The sequence below is a fragment of the Cnephaeus nilssonii genome (assembly GCF_951640355.1).
Source record: "Cnephaeus nilssonii genome assembly, chromosome: 15".
Taxonomy (NCBI): Eukaryota; Metazoa; Chordata; class Mammalia; order Chiroptera; family Vespertilionidae; genus Cnephaeus; species Cnephaeus nilssonii.
Window position 1 is genome coordinate 62737876 of NC_137086.1, and position 6275 is coordinate 62744150.

At 46.4% G+C, this 6275-nt stretch overlaps 1 long non-coding RNA gene across 1 annotated transcript; it reads left to right on the forward strand.

Moving 5' to 3' along the window:
- LOC307111625 lies at positions 1 to 1889 on the forward strand. The gene is made up of 3 exons (XR_013814609.1): positions 1 to 584; positions 1236 to 1506; positions 1772 to 1889. It is a non-coding gene; the product is annotated as an uncharacterized lncRNA (long non-coding RNA).
- Positions 1890 to 6275: the final 4386 nt, after the last annotated feature.

Consider the following 6275-nt stretch of genomic DNA (forward strand, 5'->3'; position numbering starts at 1 on the left):
CCGGCGTGGGCTGCCCACTGACCTCACCAGAGGAGCTTTGAACCCGATTGCTGCCTGGATCTCACCTCAGAAGAGTCTGGTGTCATCAAGGGGGGGGGGGGGGGGCAGCCGGCACGCCGTTTTTTAAACTTCCAGATGACCCCACTGCACAGCAAACGTCGAGAGTCACTGCCCTACTGTGTTTAAGCCACTGCTTTTCCGGTTTGTGTCCCTTGCCGCTGAATGCCATAGCTCACAGATACAACCTTCTTCCCCTGGGGACCAGCTGCTCTCAGCCACCCAGTGTGCTTCCAGGGAGAAGGGTGGCTGGGAGCTGTCGATGCGGGCACCCGGGCCTCCGCAGAACTGGTGGATGCCTGACCTGACCAGGGCCAGGAAAACAAGCAGACATAGGAGCACAACTTCATGACTTCGGGGAGAAGATTTCTTAAACAAAACATAAAAGGCACAAGACAGCACCGACAGGCAGAATTAGTGTTTGGCCCACTCCAGCCCTGCTGGTGAGCAGGAATAGAAGGAGACCATCTGGGAAACAGTGCCGTGACCAGCAGAAGCCTCCCAGTTTCCCCGCAGGACCCACCGCGGTGAGTTTATCCTAAGAACAGTAGGGGATTGTAAAAAGTAGGCTATCTGGAATATTATGCATTAGTTATTAAAAATAACTTCGTAGGCTATCCATAGTAGAAGAAAATGACATGGGAAGATGCCCATGATATGTTCAGTTGTGTGTTTTTTTAACAGACATTTTCTTTTTTTAATATTTTTTGTATTGATTTCGCAGAGGGAAGGAAAAGGAGAGAGAGAGAGAGAAACACCAATGATGAGAGAGAATCATTGATCGACTGCTTCCTGTACACCCCACACTGGGGATCGAGCCCACCACCTGGGCATGTGCCCTGACCGGGAATCGAACCGTGACCTCTGGGTTCATAGATACACGCTCAACCACTGAGCCACACCAGCCAGGCTGATAGGTTCAGTTTAAAAAAGTTATCCAATAGTGTGTACTGCATGATCTCCTATGAGTGTATATAATGTACTGAGATAGAGAGATAGATCAAGCAACCAATAGATACATAGATGTAGAGTGGTAGATGTAGATATATTTGCAGATATATGTAGGTCAGTGTATACTGCCCAAAACAAAATATGGAGGCCAAGTGGGTGCCCTCAAATATAAAACACAGTCTCTGAATATCCCGTATTCTCAAAGTGGGTGTCCCCTTCCCCTACAGACAACTTCGAAATGTCTGTGTCGGCATCTTAGCTGCAGAAATCTAAATTAGCCCACAAGCTCCAAGACCGGGTGGACAAAACTCTTGAAAAGCAAATGCCGTGTGCTGGATCTCCCCGACAGCAGAAAATCCTGGCCCTGCGTCCAAGGCTTCCTCTACCGAGTTAGAGCGCTTCACAGGAATCGTCCTTCCTGTGTTGTTACCAGTGAAGCAGCTGCGCTGTGGCAGAACCGTCTGACCCCTGCCACCAGCCGGGTCGCATCTCCTCGCGGTAAGGCCACGAGTGCACACACGCGCAGACTTCCGCTGCATGTCCAGGTTTTTGCACAAGTGGAAGCAAGTCTTCCCTCACTGAGTGTTTCTCCATTCATTTCCTGAACATACAGCTGTCTTCTTTCAATTCCTTAAAAAGTACGTTGACATCTTTATAGCTATTTTGTAGTTCTCAAAATTTTGGCTCCAGAGCATTAATTAAAGAAGTGGTCAGGACCTGTTTCCTATGGACAGAAGTCAATTTGTGACTTTCTCCGAGACAGATACTCAAACACCAAAACCCAAACGGGCTTCCTGTTAGACTCCACGCGGCCAGTTACCCAACCGACTTCCACTTCAAGGCTCTGCGTACGTGGGCAGAAGCAGCCTCGGTTTCTCCCGGCCTCAGCGCAGGTCGCCGAAGACCAAGTGTCTGGTTGGATGGGGAGAGCACGGGGAGGCAGTGGGCCCTCCTCCCAGAACAAGCCCCAGAAAAGGCGCGCGCTTCCAAAGACAGTGGGCACGGGAGGGCTGGGGGGGGGGGGGGGGCAGTGTATGGAAATGGGCGGAGCATGCCTTTAACCTCTGGCCCTGCCTTAGCTCAAAAGAGAGGCCTTCTGGACCCAAACTTGAGATTCCTCCCCTCTTTACTCCTAAGCCCCTGGCACCTTGGCAATGCCCTGGCAATGCGAAAGGTAAAGCATGGGAAGGGGGTTTTATTCACGTGGTCTTCCAGATAGGGGAGGAGTGTGGTCAGAAAAGAGCCATTACTGACTCCTGTTCTTGCTTCCTCTTCCCTCTTGCTGTCTGGAGAACTTCAAGAAACAAGGAGAAGGACACAAAAAGGAATAACTAAGAAGAAAAAGAACGTGGGATGACTATTAAGGAGGTAAACTGGTGTCTAACTTTGAAAACCATAACTGATATAAATGCTCTGCACTATGCAAGGAGTGGTTAAAGGGTAGAGAGAGCATAGAAGTTAGAGTCCCTTCCCACAAAAGCCTACCATTTATAGAGGTCAACACACAGGGTCAGAGACTGTAAGCAGCCTGGTTGACCTGGACCAATGGAAGGCTTCATTCAGCTCCAAAATTTAAAAATCAGGAGATTTCCACATTAAAATCTGGGCATCTGGCTTCTTGTGAAAAATCAGAGGATGCCACCAACCCAGATGTGTATTCTCACAAAGCAACCACCTGCTTGGGTTTGCCTTCCCTTCAGAAGAGTCCCCACCCCTCCCCGTCGCCTTACTCTTCATCACTGTACCTGCTCAGCCCTATTGCATATGAATATAGAACGACTATACAGCATGTAGTCCTTCCCCACTGGGAACATGAAATTAGAGGACGCTTTTGTAAATTCAGCCACCATGAATTCCTGTGAGAAGAGGAGCAGCAGACATCAATTCTGCGAGTTATCTCCAAGTCTCTCTTAGGAGTTCTGGGCTGGCTGCTGGGCGAACTCATCCCTCTCCAGGCAATCGGGCAAGGAGGCCTCATTGTCGTGGCTGACCTCTCGGTCTCTGGCCCACTTGGAGGGGAGCTGGGGTGTTGCCCTGTATGCAGCTGCTCAGCACAGGGCCCGAGAGGGGCGTACAGATCCTGTCTGAAAGCAATCTTTGACATCGGGGTACCCTGACAGGCATGCACGAGCAATTCCTGCCACAACCAGATTGACGCCGGTCTATCTTTTCACCGGGGCTGTGGTGAGTGTAGGAACGGGTGCATTCTCTAATGCCTCTGATTTCAGCAAGGCAGTTCCAGGATCCTGGCTCGAATAGCCAATTTCTGACTTGCTATTTACAAACTGTACATCATAAGATTTCAAATGACACATGACTAAAAAAAATGCCCTTTCTAAAGAGGAATCTGGATGGAAATAGAGGAACAAAAGTTCTTTTGAAGTCTCTGGACATCCATGCACATGAAAGTCAGGAGACTTGGATGCTCTGGTGATAAAAAGTGGTGGGGGAGGAACACGAACATGGAGGGAATACGTACTGACTTAGGCACTTTCCCTGTGTTCTCATTGTGAACTTCGCTTGTCAGGTAAAGAAACAGGTTCTGTGACAACACTGTCCAATACAAATATACTGTGAGCCACATTTGTCATTTAAGATTTTCTAGTAACCACATTTTTAAAAGGTAAAAAAGAAAGGGTGAAATGAGTTTTAATAATCCATTTTGTTTAACTCAATATATCCAAAATCATCATTTAAATATGTAATTCAATAAAATATTGCAAATGAGTTATTTCACACTAGAGGCCTGGTGTACAAAATTCGTGCACGGGGGGATGGATGGGGTGGGGGAGAGGGTGCAGGCTGGGGTGCCCAGCCTGCACCCTCTCCAATCTGGGACCCCTCGAGGGATGCCCGACTGCCCGTTTAGGCCTAATCCCGATAGAATTGGGCCTAAACGGGCAGACGGACATCCTTCTCACAATCCAGGACTGCTGGCTCCCAACAGCTTGCCTGCCTGCCTGCCTGCCTGATTGCCCCTAATTGCTTCTGCCTGCCAGCCTAATCACCCCCTAACCACTCCCCTGCCAGCCTGATTGATGCCTAACTGCTCCCCTGTCAGGCCGATTGCTCCTAACTGTCCTCCCCTGCAGGCCTGGTCCCCCCTAACTGCCCTCCCCTGCCGGCCCAGTTGCCCCTAACTGCTCTCCCCTACTGCCCTGGTCACCCCCAACTGCCCTCCTCTGCTGGCCTGGTCCCTCCCAACTGCCCTCCCCTGCTGGCCTGGTCACCCACAACTCAACTGCCCTCCCCTGCTGGCCATCTTGTGGTGGCCATATTGTGTCCACATGGGGGCAGCCATCTTTGACCACATGGGGGCGGCCATCTTGTGTGTTGGAGTGATGGTCAATTTGCATATTACCCTTTTATTAGATAGGATTCTTTTTTCCAGACTGTCTTCGAAGTCCAAGGTCGACTTTACACTTACAACGCATCAGAATTTGGACTAGCCACATTTCAAGTGCTCAATAGCCACATAGGGCAGCAGCATCACACCTACTGAACAGCACAGCTCGGAGCGACTGATGCACTCAGAGCTGCATGACCATGGCACACTGCTTCACTACTCTGGTCCCCCAGGTCCTTCTTATAAAATGTGAAGAATAGCAGTGGGACTTTGCCCAACTCATGCATGTCTGCTCACTCTCCTAGGTCTGATGGCAACAGATTCGTAGGGCACAGTGATCATTGTTACACGGTGGCCGGGTAACTGCAGGGGAAGACAAATGGCAAAATGACACAAGTGACACAATTACAGGCTGTATCTAAAATCCAGGGAACAGGAGTAATTAATGACACTTTTCACAACCATATGGACTTAGAGGTGACATGCAGGAGTATTTGAATCCTGATAGTCCCCACATAGGGCTTCCTACAACCTGTCAGGGCAGAATGCTCATGCTGCCAGCCACAAGCATATTCTGTTAGGAAATAGGGAGATGACAGCTTCTTCAGCCTTCACTTCTGTGAGAGTATGTGTTGAACATTTGTTTACTATTATTACTGTACTGAAAAAGTAAGATGCATGCAAAAATGCTGTATCCAGGTCATTTGAACATTTAGTTGTTCAATTTTATTCAGATCAATTAGGGTGTCTTTTTAATAAAATAATTCAAAGAATTTACACTCTTTAGGTAAAAATCTTAGCTAAAGAAAGTTAGCTAAAATGAGACTTTTACAGAAAGTAGAATATCTTTCTTACCAAAAGGAAGTTTATTCTGATAAAATCAGGAAGCTTGGGAACAGAGTAAAATGCAACTTAAAAATATCACAAGTAGGTATGGAAAAAACACACCTGAATATTCAAGGCAATCTTGAAAAAGAAGAATAAAGCCAGAGGCACCACACTTCCTGATTTCAAACCATATTACAAGTATATAGTAATCAAAACAGTATGGTATTAGCATTAAAATAGACACATAGATCAATGGAACAGAACAGAGAGCCAAGAAATAAAGCTACATATATAGCGTCAGTTAATCTATGACCAAGGAGCCAAGAATATACAATGGGAAGAAAGTCTCATCAATAAATGATGCTGGGAAAACTGGACAGCCATTGGAAAAGAATAAAACTGGGCTACTACCGTACACCACGTACAAAAAATTAACTCAAAGTGGATTAAGGACTTGAATCTGAGGCCTGAAACCATAAAACTTCTAGAAGTTAAACATAGAAGTTAAGTTCTTTGACATAGGTCCTGGAGATGATTATTTGAATTGACACCAAAAGCAAAGGCAACAGAAGCAAAAGTAAACATGTGGGACTACATCAAACTAAAAAGCTTCTGGCAAAGGAAATCATCAACAAAATTAAAAGGCAACCTATTGAATGGGAAAAGGTATTTGCAAATCATATATCCAGTAAGGGGTTAATATCCAAAACATATAAAGAACTCGTACAGCTCAACAACAACAACAAAAAACAAACAGCCCAACTAAAAAATGGGCAGAGGACCTGAGTAGATATTTTTCCAAAGAAGACAGACAGGTGGTCAACAGGTACATGAAAAGGTGCTTAACATCACTAATTATCATGGCAATGCAAATCAAAACCATAATGAGATATTACCTCACTCTGGTCTGAGTGGCTATTATAAGAAAGATAAGAAATAACAAGTGTTGGTGAGGATGTAGGATAAAAGGAACCCTTGTGCACTGCTGGTGCGATTGTAAATTGGTGCAGCCACCATAGAAAACAGTATAGTGATTCTTCAAAAAATTAAATATAGAACTACCATATGAGCCAGCAATTTTAGTTCTGGGTAT